Below are 20,444 nucleotides of genomic sequence, written 5' to 3'. Positions count from 1 at the left end.
CTTTAGAAAGAAAAATAATAATAATACATGCATTCGCGGCTACAAAGCTATTAATCGCACGATCATGGAAAGAAATGAAACCTATAAGTAAGACACAGCTGGAAAAGCAACTAATGTTGCAGCTGCAAATGGAGAAAGCTATGAGTCGGATTAGTACATCTCATAAAACCAAGTCAGATATATATATGAGGACCCAATTTTATGATTTCCAAACCTTTCTTTCCAGGTCTGGTCATTCTGCCTCCATCTCCTCTTTGGAACACCCTTCAAGCCGGATAAACTCAATTTAACCCCATCAAACCATATATTTTTAAAAACTAGACACCCCAGGGTATGTCAAATGCTGGTATTTTAACCCTTTCCATGCACTAATTATACAACCACACTTTGTCAAACTTTGTAATAGTAATTTTTTTACTATTTTTTTTACTATTTTTAAATTTTCACAAATTATAATTTAGTTATAAATACACAGGTCCTGGTACATGTCACTGTCAAACCCCCCAATATGTGTTCAGCAACATCTCCTGGGTTCAGTGATACCCCACATGCATGGGTTTGTCAGGTTGTTTGGGATTTTAAATGCCACATTTGGGGACTGCGCATTTTTCAACATGGAACTTTATTGTCCTACTGCCCTCATGTCCTAAGTGGGCCATCTTTGCAGCTGGATAATTTACCCCATCAAACCATATATTTTTGAAAACAAGACATCCCTTGGGATTTAAAAATGCCACATTTGGGAAGTGCGCTTTTTTCTCTATTTTGGTCAGTATGTGCCTATGCCCTAACTTTGAGCCCGGCCACTCCAATTTACCCAATCAAACCATTCTTTTTTTCATTAAATTAGACACCCCTTGGGTATTTGAAATGCTTTTATTTCAACACAATTTTTTTATTTTAACTCTTTGTTAAAATGTCAGGATTTTGGGGAAGATAAAGTGTTAATTTTAGCACTTGCTCAAAATAATAAACTTTATTTTTTATTTTAGTTATTTTATTCTTTTTTGGACTTTTTGTTGTTTTACATTTTGCTGGGATTGGATGGTTCCTCTGGTGACATCACTTTCAAGGTTCTGGATTTTGACTGAAAGAGTTGGAGTAAATGTGGTTTCGGTAGTGGAGTGGCTGTGTAAACAATGTCTTGTTATGTAGAGAAGTTTTATTCCTGCAGATGTGGGATGACACTGAGGGATGTTACATAGCTTGGTCCCATTTTCTGTATTGATTTCCAATTCAGAAAGTTTTCTTTAAAGGTCCACCCCAGCCCTATTTTTCTTGCTAAATTAAATTTACTGTCTGCAAATCGAGGTAGGCATTCTTTCGTTATCGGCGTAAGAAAATACAAATCATCCTCCAGCTGCCTCTTCTGAAAAAGGAAGTGTACCACAATATGTTTCTTACAGATACTCAGTGGAACTCCTAGAACTGGAGTTCTAGAACTCATCCAATGGAAGCTGAAATAGCGAAATCACATATATGGTGAACTGAATACTGATATTTTGCTGGAAGAAATGTTTTTGGATGCTGCTACTGCGTATGTGCAAAAAGTATGATTACTGCTTACACTTCCTGATTTCAGTAAAGGCAGCTGTGGGAGGAGGTAAATAAGATATTGAAATTAAGATTTTCTGGCTCCAGTAACCAAACCCTTACGAAAAATTACTGCAGTGTTTTCTGAAGTAATACTGCAGTTATTTGGACATGAAAAAACTGCAATACTGCACTTTTACTGCAGTAATTTTTCATAAGGGAAGAATGTATGCACCAATTTGCATGTAGTAAAATACCTTGTGCAAAATGGATTCTAACATACATTACAAATAAAAATAACGTTTTGAAGAATAGAATGTTCCTTTAAGGTTGAGTTGATTTCTAAATGCTAAAAAGGTGGTTGAGAATACATCCTTCACTAAGTATGGCACAGTGTACTAGGACAGATACCTGTAAAAAAAATTCTACATATTATATGTGTGTATACCATCTTTATTAGAGTGTAAGCTTCATACAATGTAATAGAGAAGGCATCTTTAAGCTGTGCGGATAGGGACCTCACTTTTTCATACTGGGTCTGTAGAGACCATCCATCATAGAATGTAAGTTAGGGAACATTTAGAGCACCTTTAAGCTCTGTAGATAGGGATCTATTTCACTTTACAGAAATGTCCAGGTTAACCCATAAAACGGCTGATCTAGGGAGAAAACCAAATGCTGTATCTAGGAGCAGGAAGGATTTTTTTCTCCCTGTATGTACCTTATTTTTACATACTGTATCGGTATATACCATCTTAGAATGTAGGCTTGGCAGAGCGTAATAGGACAGGTACCCATAAACTCTGCAGTCAGGGAGCTTGTTTCTCTATGTTTTATCTGTATATTCCAAACTTATTAGAATGTAAGCTTCCAAGCATAATAGGAGAGGTACCTGTAAATAGTGATAAAGTAAATGACACCATATTGTTATTTTGCTAGCCAAAGTTAACTGTTTCACGATAATCACAAATCCTTTAGCAAACAAAGCAATAATACTCTCTAGAATATTCTTAAAGATATAAATTGAGGGTCATGCATCTTTCACTTCAGTGGGGGAGGGGGTGTCAAACGTCAGGTTTTTTTTCCCTGTTACTTGAGCTTTGTAATTTGAAATAAGGTGGCATTGTGCATTTTATGAATGAAACGTAAATATTTTTGCTAGTCGGGCAAATTACTTTGAAGCTTCTGCTTTCTGCTTCTTTTGAGGTGTTACTGTAACCCTGAAAGTGGCGTTTTGACACATTCTTGTGCAAAATCTTGTCAAGATTTGAGCTTAAACCAATGAACCTTTCCGGCTGATGGGACCATTCCATTGGTTGCTATGGTGATAAGTACACTATTCAGATACTTTAACTGCATAATTAATTGCAGTCAGTTTGTCTAACATTTTTCTGCATCATTCTGTGCCCATAGCATTTTCTGATCTCAGCTGACAACGACCATTTAAACTGAGATCTTAACAGGGTCATAAACTTATTGTTATATGGTGAACCAGGTATGAGAGTTCTCTTGAATAGACACCATTTGGTTAATCATGAAGGAGCTGTCAAATATATTTAGTATGCTAACCAAGGAGATGGGATGATATACAATTTAAGATGAAAAATGAAGTATGATGGTGGCATTTTGTTCAAATGCAATGACAGGCCCACTTTCCAATAGAAAATTAGATCAATCTAGCCAGGAGAAAAAGAGAAAATGTCTTTGTAATAATCTGTGATTAAACCCTACAATTTCTAGTGTATGTGTGTGTGTGTCCCTTTAAATGTATACTTGGCATACTGTGACACAATGACAATGACATCACAAGAGAAAGTTGTCTCCCAGGGCAGCCAGCATAAACAAATCAGACTGCTGTGCATTCCACACAGAAGATGCTGCTCACAAGAGGAATATCTTCTGGACTCCCAACAGAGAAACATGAACCTCTGAAGAACCAACCTACAAATGAAATTATCACAGCAAATATTTAATTCTTAAAATTGTTCACATGGGAGGGAATATGACATTGTAAAGATAGAACCTATTAAGTAAAAAAATCTGTAGGAGTATGGCCAGGGCCTGTTCAACACTGCTGAAAGATATATTTTGAGTTTAAATTTGTGGTTGGATGTTATAGTTTTGTGATTGGGGTTAGGGTTAGAGGTTGCTGAGATCAGAATTGCTTTTGGTTATTAAGGTTTAGTTTGGTCTGTTGTTCAGTTTATAGATGTGAGTCAATGAAATGTGATAAAATATGAAGTTATGGGGAGGCAGTGAAGGAAGATAGTATAAATTATTATCTTTATCTAATATTTATCTTAGAATGTAAGCTTTGCAGACTTCAAAGGGCCAAGGCTAATGGTCTGCTTGCAAGGACATCATTTCTCTATACTGTATCTGGAGAAATGATACCATCCATCTTTGAATTTAAGATTTGTACAATCAGGCTAATCAAGGAAGAAAGCTGATCATAATACTGTAAGTTTCACAAAGCATGGCAAAGTGTAAGAGAGCAGACACTGAAAAGCTCCAAGGAGAGGGACCTGAATTCTCCTTACTGTGTCTGTATATACCATCCATTCTAGAAGGTAAGCTTGGCTAATAAGACACTTTTAGGGTACCTGTAACCTTTTTCCATATAAAGCAATAAACCCGTAAGGCGACTGATCCAAGAAGAAAATCGATCACTATATCTGGGGTCGGGAAGAAATTACCTCCCCCCTGCGAAGCATAATAGTCTCACCAACTATGACACCGTAACCTCTAACAGTAAGTACCTTTTTTTCTCCGAAATATATCCTTAAACACTATCCAGCTTCGAACGTAAGCTTATGACAGGGACCTTTAGGGTATGTTTAAGCTCGGCGTACAGGGATCTGTTTCCATTTACAGCAATATGCAGGTAAATTAATCAAGCGACTGATGACAGAAGAAAACTGATCGTCATATCTGGGGTCATGAAGGAATCCCCCCTATGAAGGATAATTGACTAGAGTTTCACTAAGTATGGTACAGTGTAATAGGACAGATATCTGTGAGCTCTACCGGTAGGTACCTTTTTTCTTCATATTATCTCTGTATATACCGTCTTTATTGGAGTCTAAGCTTGGTACAATATAATAGAGAAGTTACCTATAAGCCCTGTGGATAGGGACCTCACTTTTTCATTCTGTTTCTGTATATATATAAATATATATATATATATATCATCTGTCATAGAATGTAAGCTTACGAACACAGAAAAGAATCACAGCACTCCAAACAACTTCAAATCCTTAGCTTACTTTATTCAGAGAAAGGAAAACAAAAAGGCAACGTTTCGGCCAATCTCCATGTTTAATAATATCTCCATTAGTAATGTTATGTACTTGTTTAATGCTATTTCCATGTGTAATGCTATATCCATGTATAACGCTATGTCCATGTTTAATGCTATATCCATGTTTAATGCTATATCCATGTTTAATGCTTTGTCCATGGTTAATGCTATTTCCATGTGTAATGCTATATCCATGTGTAATATTTTGTTCATGTTTTATGCTATGTCCATTTTTAATGATATATCCATGTGTAATGCTATGCCCATGTTTAATGCTATGTCAATGTTTAATGCTATCTCCATGGTTAATGGTATCTCTATGTGTAATGCTATATCCATGTGTAATGCTATGTCCATGTTTAATGCTATATCCATGTTTAATGCTATGTCAATGTTTAATACTATAACCATGTATAATGCTGTCTCTATGAGTAGTGCTATGTCCATGTTTAATGCCATATCCATGTGTAATGCTATATATGTGTGTAATGCTATATCCATGTTTAATGCTATATCCGTGTTTAATGTTATATCCATGCTTAATGCTACATCCATGATTAATGCTATGTTCATGTTTTATGCTACGTACATTTTTAGTGCTATATCCATCTGTAATGCTATGTCCATGTGTAATGTTATGTCCATTTTTAATGCTATATCCATGTTTAATGATATGTCCATGTGTAATGCTATGTGCATGTTTAATGCTATGTTAATGTTTAATGCTAAATCCATGTTTAATGCTATGTCCATGTGTCATGCTATGTCCATCTGTAATGCTATATCCATGTCTAATGCTATGTCCATATCTAATGCTATGTCTATATTTAATGCTATCTCTATGTGTAATGCTATATCCATGTGTAATGCTATGTCCATGTTTAATGCTATGTCCATGTGTAATGCTATGTCCATGTTTAATGCTATGTTCATGTTTTATGCTATGTGCATTTTTAATGCTATATCTATGTTTAATGCTAAATCCGTGTTTATTGCTATGTCCATGTTTAATGTTGTCTCTATGAGTAGCGCTATGTCCATGTTTAATGCTATGTCAAAGTTTAATGCTATGTCTATGTTTAATGTCATCTCTTTATGTAATGCTATGTCTATGTGTAATGCCTATGTTTAATGATATGTGCATATTTAATGTTATCTCTATGTGTAATTATATGTCCATGTTTAATGCTATACGAACGCAGAAAAGAATCCCAGCACTCCAAACAGTTGAGTGCTGAATCATTTTTTCTTTTTTATAGAATATAAGCTTGGCACAGTTTAACAGGGCACAGTTAGAGTACATTTAATATCTGCAGGTAGGAATCTACTTCCATTTAAAGCAATATATAGGTTATCCCATTAAACGGCTGATTTAGGGAGAAAACCAATCGCTGTATCTAGGATCAGGAAGGATTTTTTTTACCTGTATGGAGCACAATTGGCTGGATTTTCACCTAGTATGGCACAGTGTAACAGGACAGCTACCTGTAGGCTCTTCCAGTAGGTACCTTTTTTCTCCTAACTCTAGCTACACCATCCATCATTGAATGTAAGCTTGGCACAGGCACCTTTAGGTTATGTTTAAGCTCTACGGACAAGGATATATTTCTATAAGATCTGGTGTCAGGAAGGAATTTTCCCCACTATGGAGTATAACTGGCTGGATTTTCAATAAGTAATAGGACAGATACCTGTAAGCTCTACCGGTAGGTACCTTTTACCTTCGTATTATGTCTGTGTATACCATCTTTATTAGAGTGTAAGCTTGATACAATGTAATAGAGCAGGCAACTATAAGCTCTGAGGATAGGGACCTCACCTTTTTTATTCTGGGTCCGTATAGACCATCCATCATAAATCGTAAGTTGGCACAGTTTAATGGGGCACATTTAGAGTACTTTTAAGCTCTGTGGAGAGGGATCTATTTCACTTTACAGCAAAATCCAGGATAACCCATAAAACAGCTGATCTTGGGAGAAAACCAAATGCTGTATCTAGGATCAGGAAGGATTTTTTTTCCTCTGTATGGAGCATAATTGGCTTGAGTTTCACTAAGTACGGCACAGTGTAATAGGACAGATACCTGTAGGCTCTTGTGGTAGGTACCTTTTTTCTCCTAATTCTATCCCCATACACCATCCATCTTTGAATGGAAGCATGGCACAGGCCCTGTGGTCAGGGATCTATTTCCATATATAGAGAAATATGCAGGTAACTCATCAGGCGAATGATCAAGGGAGAAAAACAAGGAAGGACCCCCCCCCAAGGACCACAATTGGCTGGAGTTTCACTAAGTATGGTACAGTGTAATAGGGCAGATATCTGTAAACTCTACAGGTAGGCAACTTTTTTCTTCAAATGATATCTGTATATACCATATTTATCAGAGTATAAGCTTGGAAAAATATTATAGAGCAGGCACCTATAAGCTCTTTGGACAGGGACCTCACTTTTTCATACTGGGTCCGTATCCATCATAGAATGTAAGTTGGCACAGTTTAATGGGGCACATTTAGAGTAGTTTTAAGCTCTGTAGATAGGGATCTATTTCACTTTACAGCAATATCCAGGATAACCAATAAAACGGCTGATCTACGGAAAAAAACAACTATCACTGTATCTTGGATCAGGAAGGATTTTTTCCCCTTGTATGAAGCATGATTGACTGGACTTCACTAAGTATTGCAACGTGTAATAGGACAGATACCTGGAATCTCTCCTGGTAGGTACCTTATTTTTACATACTGTATCTGTATATAGCATCTTAGAATGTAAGCTTGGCAGAGCTTAATAGGTCAGGTACTTATAAACTCTGCAGTCAGGGTGCTTGGTTCTTTATATTAAATCTGTACAAAAAATCCATTTTAGAATGTAGGATTGGTACAGTTCAATAGGAAACCTTTAGGTATGTTTAAGCTCTGCATATAGGGACCTTTTTCCATATAAAGCAATAGGCAGGTAAACCCATAAGGCGACTGATCCAAGGAGAAAATCGATCACCATATCTGGGGTCATGAAGGAATCCCCCCTATGAAGGATAATTGGCTGGATTTTCACTAAGTATGGCACAGTGTAATAGGACAGATATCTGTAAGCTTTACCGGTAGGTACCTTTTTTCTTCATATTATCTCTGTATATACCGTCTTTATTAGAGTCTAAACTTGGTACAATATAATAGAGAAGGTATCTATAAGCCCTGTGGATAGAAAACTCACTTTTTCATTCTATTTCTATATACTTATATATATTTACCATCTGTCATAGAATGTAAGCTTACGAACACAGAAAAGAATCACAGCACTCCAAACAGTTTCCAATCCTTACCTTACTTTATTCAGGGAAAGGAAAACAAAAAAGGCAACGTTTCGGCCAAACAGGGCCTTTGTCAAACTTAATGCTATGTCCATAACTCATGCTATCTCCATGTTTAATAATATCTGCATTAGTAATGCAATGTACTTGTTTAATGCTGTTTCTATGTGTAATACTATATCCATCTGTAATACTATGTCCATCTATAATGCTATATCCATGTTTAATGCTATGTCCATGTTTAATACCATATCTATGTGTAATGATATGTCCATGTGTAATGCTATGTCCACGTTTAATGCAATATTCACATTTAATGCTATATCCATGTTTAATGGTATCTCCATCTTTAATTCTATGCTATGAACATAATTAATGCTATGTCCATGTTTAATGCTATCTCTATGTGTAATGCTATGTCCATGTTTAATGCTATATCCATGTTTAATACTATTTACATGTGTAATGCTATATCCATGTGTTCTGCTATGTCCATGTTAAATGCTATATCCATGTTTAAGTCTATGTGCATGTGTAATGCTATATCCATGCTTAATGATATGTCCATTTGTAATGCTATATCCATGTGTAATGTTATGTTCATGTTTTATGCTATGTGCATTTTTAATGCTGTAAGAAAATATATAGGGCCAAACACAAACTTCGTATCAGGAACAACACATAAATATGTATGTGCGTCAAAAATAGGCAGAGTCACTTAGATGCAAACAAAGGTAAAACATTTAATACGAACAAAAATAGAAGAAGAATATAAAAAGAAGATAACAAAAATAATACGAAACAAGTCTTACAAAACCTTGGAAAGGAATTTAGTTGATGGCATCTGTCCTATGCATTCCTGAGGATGGAGGGAGGGAGTGTTGGGACAAGAAGAGTCTGTGGATGGCAAGTACATCTCTCCTCTACCTCTCCTCCCATGCCTCTCTTACACCAAGCTTATATACAATTTGAAAATGATGTCAGTCTATTGGTCTTCACCTAATTAGGTGTTCAAACATGTTCACTTAGGTCTTACATGCCTAAACCCTATTTTAGGTGGTCACTGTACGTATATTGTAATGCCCTTTTAGAGTTACAACTATACCATGCATTAGCAAGCTACTATCCTATCTATAGACTGCATGTTCAGCAAATCCTTCATTCTATATTTAAGGTCAAGGAAACCTTGAAGCTTATTATTGAAACATATTAATATATCTTAATTATCATTTATTTATGCCCAATAATTACATATCTTTGACTATTGCCTATACTAATAATTATATATGGTCCATTTCTTAATTGAGGTTAGAAAATGTATTAGAATATTTTACAAATGCTATATCTATGTTTAATGCTATGTCAATGTTTAATGCTATATACATGTTTAATGTTGTCTATGAGTAGTGCTATGTCCATGTTTAATGCTATATCCATGTTTAATGCTATGTCCATGTGTCATGCTATGTCCATGTGTAATGCTATGTCCATGTTTACTGTTATCTCTATGTGTAATGCTATATCCTTTTTTAATGCTATGTCCATGTTTAATGCTATATCCATGTTTAATGCTATGTCCATGAGTAATCCTATATCCATGTTTAATGCTATTTCCTTGTTTAATGCTATATCCATGTTGAATGCCATATCTATGTGTAATGCTGTGTCCATGTTTAATGCTATATCCATGTTTAATGATATGTCCACGTTTAATGCTATGTCCATGTTTAATGCTATATCTATGTGTAATGCTATGTCAATGGTTAATGCTGTATCCATGTTTAATGTTGTCTCTTTGAGTAGTGCTATGTCCATGTTTAATGCTATATCCATGATTCGTGCTATGTCCATGTGTAATGCAATGTCCATGTGTAATGCTATATCCATGTTTAATGCTATGTCCATGTTTAATGCTATGTCCATGTTTACTGTTATCTCTATGTGTAATGCTATCTCCATGTTTAATGTTATCTCTATGTGTGATCTTATGCTCATGTTTAATGCTATGTCAATGTTTAATGCTATCTCCATGTGTAATCATATGTCCATGTGTAATGCTATATCCATGTTTAATGTTGTCTCTATGAGTAGTGCTATGTCCATGTGTCATGCTATGTCCATGTGTAATGCTATATCCATATTTACTGATATGTCCATGTTTAATGATATATCCATGTGTAATCCTATCTCCTTGTTTAATGCTATATCATTGTTGAATGCTATATCCATGTTTAATGCCATATCTATGTGTAATTATATGTCCATGTTTAGTGTTATCTCTATGTGTAACGCTATATCCATGTTTAATGTTATGTCCATATGTAATGCTATGTTCATGTTTACTGTTATCTCTATGTGTAATGCTATATCCATTTTTAATGCTATGTCCATGTTTAATGCTATGTCAATGTTTAATGCTGTATCCATGTTTAATGTTGTCTCTATGTGTAATGCTATGTCCATGTTTTGTGCTATATCCATAATTAATGCTATATCCAAGTTTAATGTCATCTCTTTATGTAATGCTATGTCCATGTGTAATGCTATATCCATGTGTAATGTTATGTCCATGTCTAATGCTATATCCATGTTTAATGCTATATCCAAGTTGAATGCTATGTCTATGTTTAATGTCATCTCTTTATGTAATGTTATCTCTATGTGTAATTATATGTCCATGTTTAATGCTATACGAACGCAGAAAAGAATCCCAGCACTCCAAACAGTTGAGTGCTGAATCATTTTTTCTTTTTTATAGAATGTAAGCTTGGCACAGTTTAACAGGGCACAGTTAGAGTACATTTAAGATCTGCAGGTAGGAATCTACTTCCATTTAAAGCAATATATAGGTTATCCCATTAAACGGCTGATTTAGGGAGAAAGCCAATCGCTGTTTCTAGGATCAGGAAGGATTTTTTTACCTGTATGGAGCACAATTGGCTGGATTTTCACCTAGTATGGTACAGTGTAACAGGACAGCTACCTGTAGGCTCTTCCAGTAGGTACCTTTTTTCTCCTAACTCTAGCTACATCCATCATTGAATGTAAGCTTGGCACAGGCACCTTTAGGTTATGTTTAAGCTCTACGGACAAGGATATACAGCAATATGCAGGTAAACTCTTCAGGCGACAGATCAAGGGAGAAAAACCATCAGATCTGGGGTCAGGAAGGAATTCTCCCCACTATGGAGTATAACTGGCTGGAGTTTCACTAAGTATGACACACTGTAATAGGACAGATAGCTGTAAGCTCTACCGGTAGGTACCTTTTTTTCTTTGTATTATATCTGTGTATATCATATTTATTAGAGTGTAAGCGTGATACAATGTAATAGAGCAGGCAACTATAATCTCTGAGGACAGGGACCTCACTTTTTCATACTGGGTCTGTATAGACCATCCATCATAGAATGTAAGTTGGCACAGTTTAATAGGGCACACTCTGAGTAGCTTTAAGCTGCGTGGAGAGGGATCTATTTCACTTTACAGCAATATACAGGTTAACCAATTAAACGGCTGATCTAGGGAGAAAACCAATCACTGTATCTAGGATCAGGAAGGAATTTTTCCCCTGTATGAAGAATAACTGGATGGACTTCACTAAGTATTGCACAGTGTAATAGGATAGATGCCTGGAAGCTCTCCTGGTAGGAACCTTGTTTTTACATACTGTATCTGTATATAGCATCTTAGAACGTAAGCTTGGCAGAGCGTAACAGGACAGGTACTTATAAACTCTGCAGTCAGGGAGCTTGTTTCTCTATGTTGTATCTGTTTATTCCAAGCATATTAGAATGTAAGCTTGGTACAATGTAATAGGACAACAAACTAAAAACTCTTTGGACAGGAACCTCATTTCTCCATAATGTTTCTGTATAAACCATCCATCTGAGAATGTAAGTTTGGCAAAGAGTACCTTTATTTTCTGCGGACAGGGATCTATTCCCATATCCTGCAATATGCAGGTAAACCCATCAGCAACTGTTCCATAGGGAAGACCAGTTGCCATATCGGGAGTCAGGAAGGAATTTTGCCCCTATGGAGCATAATTGGCTGGAGTTTCACTAAGTATTGCACAGCATTATAGGAGAGTGACCTGTAAACTCCCAAGGTAAGTAATTTATTTCTACATAATGGATCTGTATATAGCATCTTAGAATGTAAGCTTGGTAGAGATTAATAGGTCAGGTATTTATAAACTCTGCAGTCAGGGTGCTTGGTTCTTTATATTAAATCTGTGTATGTTTAAGCTCTGCATACAGGGATCTTTTTCCATATACAGCATAATGCAGGTAAACCCATAAGGTGACTGATCCAAGGAGAAAATCGATCACCATATCTGGGGTCAGGAAGAAATCCTACCCTACGAGGCATAATTGGCTGGAGTTTCACCAAGTATGACACCGTGTAATATGACAGATATATACCTGTAACCTCTTCCGGTAAGTACCTTTTTTTTCCCTCCTAACTATATCGCCATCCAGCTTATAATATAAGTTTAGGACAGGGACCCTTAGGGTATGTTTAAGCTCTGCGTACAGGGATCTGATCAAAGAAGAAAACTGATCGCCATATCTGGGGTCATGAAGGAATCCCCCCTATGAAGGATAATTGGCTGGATTTTCACTAAGTATGGTACAGTGTAATAGGACAGATATCTGTAAGCTCTACCGGTAGGTTCCTTTTTTCTTCATATTATCTCTGTATATACCGTCTTAATTAGAGTCTAAGCTTGGTACAATATAATAGAGAAGTTACCTATAAGCCCTGCAGATAGGGACCTCACTTTTTTATTCTTTTTCTGCATATATATATATATATATATATACCATATGTCATTGAATATAAGCTTGGCACAGTTTAACAGGGCACAGTTAGAGTTCATTTAAGATCTGCGGATAGGAATCTACTTCCTAATATGCAGGTTATCCCATAAAACTGCTGATCTAGGGAGAAAACCAATCGCTGTTTCTAAGATCAGGAAGGATTTTTTTACCTGTATGGAGCACAATTGGCTGGAGTTTCCCCTAGTATGGCACAGTGTAACAGGACAGTTACCTGTAGGCTCTTCCGGTAGGTACCTTTTTCCTCCTAACTCTATCCTTATACACCATCCATCATTGAATGTAAGCTTGGCACAGGCACCTTTAGGTTATGTTTAAGCTCCTCAGCAATATGCAGGTAAACTCATCAGGCAACTGATCAAGGGAGAAAACACATCATATCTGGCGTCAGGAAGGAATTGTCTGCACTATGGAGTATAACTGGCTGGATTTTCAATAAGTATGACACACTGTAAAAGGACAGAGACCTGTAAGCTCTACCGGTAGGTACCTTTTTCTTCATATTATATCTGTGTATACCATCTTTATTAGAGTGTAAGCTTGATATAATGTAATAGAGCAGGCACCTATAAGCTCTTTGGACAGGGACCTCACTTTTTCATACTGGGTCTGTATAGACCATCCTTCATAGAATGTAAGTTGGTACAGTTTAATGGGGCACCTTTAGAGTACGGTTAAGTTCTGTGGAGAGGGATCTATTTCACTTTACAGCAATATCCAGGATAACCCATAAAACGGCTGATCTAGGGAGAAAACCAAATGCTGTATCTAGGATGAGGAAGGAATGTTTTTGCCCTGTATGGAGTATTGGCTGGAGTTTCACTAAGTCATAGGACAGGTACCTTTTACCTTTAACCTCTATCGGTAGGTACCATTTTTCTAAAAGCTTGGCACAATATAATAGAGCAGGCACCTATAAGCTCTGCAAATTGGGACCTCATTTCTTCATACTGTTTCTGTATATACCATGCTTCTTAGAATGTGAGCTTTGCACAGTTCTAAAGGGCACCTTTAAAGTATCTTTAAGCCCTGCGTACAGGGATCTGTTTTTATTTACAGCAATGTGCAGGTAAATCCCTCAGACAAAAATGAACGTCATATCTGGGGTCCCGAAGATATTTTTCCCATTATAGAGCACAATTGGCTGGATTTTTACTAAGCTTGGCACAATATAATCAGGCAGGCCTTCATAAGCTCTGCAGGCTGGGACCTCATTTCTTCATACTGTATCTGTATATACCATCCATCTCAATATGGAAGCTTGGCATAGCTGATTAGAGAACCTTTAAGCTGTTCGGACAGAGATCTATTTCCATATGCAGCAATATGCAGGTTAACCCATCAGACGGCTGATCCAGGGTTAAAACCGACCGCCATATCTGGGGTCAGGAAGGAATTTTTTTCCCCCAATGAAACATAATTGGCCGAAGTTTCACTGGGGTTTTCTTTGCCTTCCTCTGGATCAGTGCAATATTAAATACAACATAAGAATCTGCGCAATGTTTATATTGCAGTTGTTATTGCTGATGAAAAATAAAATCAAACTCTTCTGTGTATTCCTGTGTGATTCCTGATTTATTGTACTGCAATGAGTGCGTGTATATAAATATATTTAGGTATATTTCCATAATTGCAATTCATCTTGACAGTGGTCATACATGACCAAATTAATTTCAGCAGCTGGTAGATGTTTTTAATGTTTTGGTTCTCACAAAACATCTTTTGGCACCGTGTGCTAATCATACATTAGCACACAGTTGTCAGCTGGCTTTTAGACAGGGCTCAATAGGTCTGGTAATGTTTGGTAGTACATACCAAAAAAAAAAGAAAGGACAGCCGTTTCATAGCCTGTCTGTCAGGAGGTAGGGGAACGGAACACAGCGCAGTGAGATACCAAACACAGGAGATTCCATAGTGGTTCAAAAAGGTATTTATTCCACAAAAGTAAGATGTATACTGGAAGCAATGTTGTAGTCAAGGGTTATAGAAATACACAAGAGTCCATATAAACGTAGCCAAAGTCAAGGGTAGTAGATAATCACGTAGTCCAATAAACAAGCCAAGGTCAAAATAGCCAGGAAATTTACGTAGTCTAGTAAACAAGCTGAGGTCGAAATAGCCAGGAAATTTACGTAGTCTAGTAAACAAGCCGAGGTCGAAATAGCCAGGAAATCCACAAACAATATAGGTGCAAGGAATGGCAAGTCGGGTGTCCGGACGCGGATGCGGCTTGTGGTGGGAGCATCTCAAATTTTGGTCCTGTTTATGTTGTTAGACAACATTTGCATTGAACCAATACTGAAAGCAACTTGCCAGCCAGCTGAGTTAACAGCAATGTTTCAACATTGCAAAAACAAGAATTATTTTGTGTATGTACAGTGCTGGGAAAAAAAGTGTTTGTCCCCTTCCAGATTAATTCTATTGTTGTATGTCTGTCACACGTAAATGCTTCACATCAAACCAATTTTAATATTATTCAAAGTAAACACAAAATGCAGTTTTTAAATGATGATTTTGAAAAAAAAATCTACCCTACCCTACTTCAAGGAAAATGTAGAAAATGGGGTTGGTGTTCACAGCTTGATTGTCTGTTTTGCTGCCAAACTCGGGTGGTTGGGTAAATCTTTTTGCACTCTATGGAAGATGACTATTGTGCCATCCGAGAGTTATTCTGCTTATGGAACCTTGTATGTGGACTGTTATAGTTTTTCCAATGCCTGTGAACGAATAAAGAGATTTAAATTAACACAAAAAAATCAACATCTTGATGACCTCTAAGACTTTTGGGATACTATTTTGTTGACTGATGAGTCAAAAGCGGAACTTTTTGGAAGACATGGGTCCGACCACCAGTTTGTGACCTGCAGCAGGACAATGATCTAAAGCACACAAGTAAGACCAGCCCTGTATGGCTCAAACATAAACAAACTGAAGGCTCTGGATTGGTCTAGTCAAAGTCCTGACTGGTCAGGGAGATCAACTGGCCCGTTGTTCACAAATGGGCCAAATACACATGAAACAAAGATACTGTGAAAATCTAATGCCAAGTGATATATTATCTTTTATTTATATAGCTCGAACAATTTACGCAGCGCTTCTTACAATACATATATGGCATGTCAAGACTAGAATTGTCAGACTAAGACAAACGGATACATTAGGTGGAGAGAGCCCTGCTCACAAGCTTACAATCTTGAGGGAATGGGGTGACAAACATTAAAACAGAGAAAGGGTGAGAGGGAAGTTCTAGCTGCTAAGGTTTTGAGAGTTTTCTGAATGTTGGGAGGGAGGGTGAATGCTGAAGGTTCGGTAGAAGTAGGTTTCAGAAGTATGAGGCAGTACAAGTGAAATCTTGTAGACGGGAAAAGGAAACGGTGGAGGAGATCCTTAGCCCATGGGTATAACGTAAAGGTTGAGTAGGAGAGCATTTATGTATGAGGGCAGAAATGTAGGGAGAAGCAGTGTTATGGAATGTCTTATATGTGAGCACACGTATTTTACATTTAATTGTTAAGGTAATAGGGAGCCAGAAGAGGAGCGACGCGCAAGGAAGATAAGCCTAGCAACAACATTTAGGACAGACTGCAGAGGAGAGAGTGGAGACGGTGAAATGCCAACCAGAAAAGTGTTGCAGTAGTCAAGACGAAGTGAATGAACCAGAGTTTTTGTGGATTCTTGGATGAAGAATAGGCGGATGCGAGATACACCAGCAGCAACAGAAACATAAATTCAATTGAATGCTGGTATATACTGTAGGCAAGTGCCATCTTCTGATTCAAAGGCCACAAAACAGAAGTACCAAAACATAGTAACATAAGCAGAGGTTTACGCACTGGTCAGCATAGTAGATTCTCTAATCTGTAATTCCTCACAAGTGCTAAATCCTGGATCATCAGCTCTGTCTCTTCTGCAAAGTCAGCTGGTCTTAGAACAACATGGCCAGGAGCTCACTTAAATATTTAAATGCTTGGTAATTTTTTTGTGTTTTTGTTTCCCACACGCATTGTAATTTTAGTGTGAATTTACTGCTCCTGGTATATGTCCCTGTCAAACACCACCCCAATATATGTTCAGTGCCATCTCCTGAGTACAGTGATACCCCTAATCATGGGCTTGTTGGGGGGCTAAAAGACCACATTTGGGAAGTGTGCATTTTTCAACTATTTGGGACATCTTTGAAGGCAGCCAATTTAATTTATCACATCAAACAATATATGTTTGAAATCTAGACACCACATGGTATTTCAGATAATGGTATTTTAAACCTTTCCGGGCACTAATTCTACCACCAGCCTTTGTAAAATGTGTGGTTGTATTTTGGGGGGGTTTCTTCCACACACATTGTACTTTAGGTAAGAACTTACCACTCCATGTATATGTCACTGTCAAACAACACCCCAATATGTGTTCATCAACTTCTCTTGAGTACAGTTATACCACCCATGCATGGGTTTGTTGGGTTATTTGGGAGGCAGGCCACCTTTGAGAGGTGTGCTGAGTCTGTGCCCATGTCCTATTTTATTATTTATTTTACTAATCATATTGTGATTAGAAAGTTGGACTCCACTGACTTGCATGGTTGAATGCAGTACCTGTATTCAACATGCAGGCAGAGCCCAGAGTTCTCAGGAGGGTCGGGAGACACCCTCTTGGAAACGTGTTTAATTTTTTAGTATGCCATCATCTTGGCGCTTGTGACCGCTCACCGGAGAGTGATCGCTTTCTACACGCGTTTTTAGTCATCATGGGCAAGGCACGCCAATTGTCGCCAACAGGTCGTTTTTCCGAGACGTGACTGGCACGTCATGGCTAAAAATGCCAGAAACATTAGACACATAGAAAGCGATCACTCTCCGCTGCGAGAGATTTTGCCATGACTTTAAACGGGTGTACGGTCACTTTCTTCACCCAAATGATGTTGCTGTAATGCCTCGATGTCGAGGCATTCAGTAACACTGAAATCGGCAGCAGAGGCCCGTGTGGCCCCTCCCCCAAATGTCAACATCTGCCATATATTGTATGGCGACAGAGGCCTGATTTAAAAGTGCTTAGGAGATGATCTATTGTCATCAAGGGGTTAATAATATGATATTGCCTCTTTGAAAAAATGTAAACTAAAGGGAAATACAAATATTAACAAAAATTGGGAACATTTTGAGTTCACAGCATTTTTACTAAAATACTGGATACCCACTAAACAGACCAGTATAATGTGTTGTAAAACAAACTTTGGGACAAGTAGAGGAAAGGTACAGGTGTTTAAGAACTTTAGCATCTGAATGCCTACTTCCTTCTAGGTTTCTATTATTAAATAGCACTGGTCGCTTTCCCAAAGACATCAATTTATAATGCAGTCCCTTTTAATAAACCAGTGTAAATGTGTTTACAGTACAAAATCAGCAATAAGTATTAAATACTATACAGTATAACAGCCACCTTACCCTCTTGTTCTCAGGATTTGCATGATTATCCTGCTCCATCAAGGCATCTTGATGAAGAAGAGACCTAAGTAGTCTCTAAAGCCTGCAATCAAACGCAATTCAGTTAACAATAAAGGTATCACCTATAACAAATGTGCTTATTGATTATTGATACATAAAGCTCTGTCTCTGTAGCTGTCAATGATTCAGTAAGTACCTACATGAACCACATGGTGGCGCTGTTGCCAATGTATTGACAAAACACCAAAAAAACATTTTATTTATATAGGGTTACAGATTCTACATTACAATTAGGGGAGAATATAAAAATAACATTGAAAAGAACAATATAACTAACAATACAACAAACATACTAGTACAGGAGGAGAAGCTGGCCCAGTTCTTGCAAGCGTACCACCTATTAAATATTTTTAAATAAAGAAACTGCCAATAATGCTAAGGTATTTTTTCACTAGCAGCCCCCTATTCATTTTACCAACGTATGGCTAAGAATGAGTTCCTTTTCTAAAATAGCCGATGAATTGAGAAACCTATAAAAACAAATTAAACTATTAATATAAATATTATTGTCTGCGAATAAAACGTCAAAAATAAGATACTTTTGTAGGCATACTTAAAATAGAAATTGTATTCTGAAACTCCAGATGTCTTTTACTGTAGTGAAAACATTAAAGTGACAGTAACAGCTATTTGATTCAGTAAATAAGCAATGTTTCTTGGGGGGAAGGGGGGTATTTGTTTCCATGGCAACAGCTCACTCTCTTCTATCAAGCATGGTGTGATTTTAGGCTCTGCCGATATATCTCCCCTGGCAGATGTATTTACGTACCCTGATCTCTGAAAAATTACATTATAAATAAAAATTCATTAATAAGAATAACCATCACTCCCAAGAACACTCTGATTAGATTTATGAGCGATGAAGCGGAAAAAGGTGCTTCATACATCAGCCAGCACATACTTTATTTTTATTGATGGCAGAATATGCCATAGAATATATACAAAATAGGTTAGGTATAGAGCAGCCTCTTGCTGAAATGATTATTTATTTTTTTATATAGCTCCATCATATTCCATAGTGCTGTACAATGGGTAAGCGGGACACAACAAGTAGTATTTAACATAATAATTTGACTTACAGAAACAATAGATGAGGAAGGCCCTGCTCAAAGGAGCTTACAATCTAGAGGATCATGTCTCGTTAAAATAGCATGATTTCTCCCCTAAAAACAAATGGCCATCAGTGTCCATGAAGAGAGCGAACACCCTGCCTCGAGTGGACACCATGGGAAGAAGAGAAATTGCCTCCTAAGCTTGCTAGAAGAAAGAGGGCCAAAGATGGAAATAAGAAAAAAAAAACAGAACAGTGCTGTTCATTGGGATGAAGAAAGAATGGAGTTGTTTCTCTTTGATGACAACATATAAATAAAGCTATTTCACGGAATTTATGGAATTTGTTTTTGTGCACTAGAAACAGGGTGGGAAATAATCATGTCCTAGGGGTCTCTAGCCTTAATGCTTACTTATTGCAGCACATTCCAATATTCGCGCTCAATGCATGGACCTGAATGTGATTGATGAGCGATTCCAAGAAGTGCAAAAAAAAAAGGAAAAACAACAAAAAGAACGTGTGTATTTTCACCACGGAAAGGCTAACTTGGGCCATCTAATAACCAGGGGGGATGGTGGCGCCGATTTTCTCCGAGCCCCTAGGAAATGGTAGCATAAATTAGCAGGGTGAGCGTGAGTGGAGTTAAGAAGATGGTTGATCTGATTTATATAGATAAATCGTATAACGTGAAGGTTAATGTTTGGGGAGTTCATTTTGTGTAAATTGTAGATTGTAAGCTCGTTTGAGCAGGGCTCTCCTCCCCTGTTTTCTCTGTAAGTCGAATTATTATGTTACGTACTACTTGTTACGTCCTGTCTACCCATTGTACAGCGCTACGGAATGTCATGGCGCTATATAAAACAATAAATAATAATTGGCTGCATAAACATATTATATTTGG

Source organism: Spea bombifrons, chromosome 1, assembly GCF_027358695.1.
Source record: "Spea bombifrons isolate aSpeBom1 chromosome 1, aSpeBom1.2.pri, whole genome shotgun sequence".
NCBI classification, from domain to species: Eukaryota; Metazoa; Chordata; class Amphibia; order Anura; family Pelobatidae; genus Spea; species Spea bombifrons.
This window is presented reverse-complemented; position numbering follows the sequence as displayed.